The sequence below is a fragment of the Oratosquilla oratoria genome, chromosome 5 (genome assembly GCF_046742065.1).
Source record: "Oratosquilla oratoria isolate Oo_2021 chromosome 5, ASM4674206v1, whole genome shotgun sequence".
Classification (NCBI taxonomy): domain Eukaryota; kingdom Metazoa; phylum Arthropoda; class Malacostraca; order Stomatopoda; family Squillidae; genus Oratosquilla; species Oratosquilla oratoria.
In genome coordinates this window covers 10570941-10571381 of record NC_134781.1, presented here as the reverse complement: position 1 = coordinate 10571381, position 441 = coordinate 10570941, and positions in this window count along the sequence as shown.

Sequence of the window (441 nt, the reverse complement as noted above, 5' to 3'; positions counted from 1 at the left end):
TGTCTGGAAAGAATGTGAACTGCTCTAGATACATTGATACACAGATACCCTAATCATTTAAATTTTTCGGTATACAGAAAACCCACCAATAGTTAGAATAAGAATAAATTCATGTTAAGTCCACTTTGGTTCCTACTCTCACTTGAGTAAACCTGTCAAAATGTCTCAAATATAAAAGAAAGAATATATATATATATATATATATATATATATATATATATATATATATTTGTGTGTGTGTGTGTGTGTGTGTGGTGTGTGTGTGTGTGTGTGTGTGTGTGTGTGTGTGTGTGTGTGTGTGTGTGTGTGTGTGTGTGCGTGTGTGTGTGTGTGTGAGAGAGAGAGAGAGATATGTACATGTATATACTACTCTTTTTTTGTTTTTTGTTTTTTCTCTGTATATCCGTAAATTTTCTACTTGTTTGAAATTTTCGTTTGCTT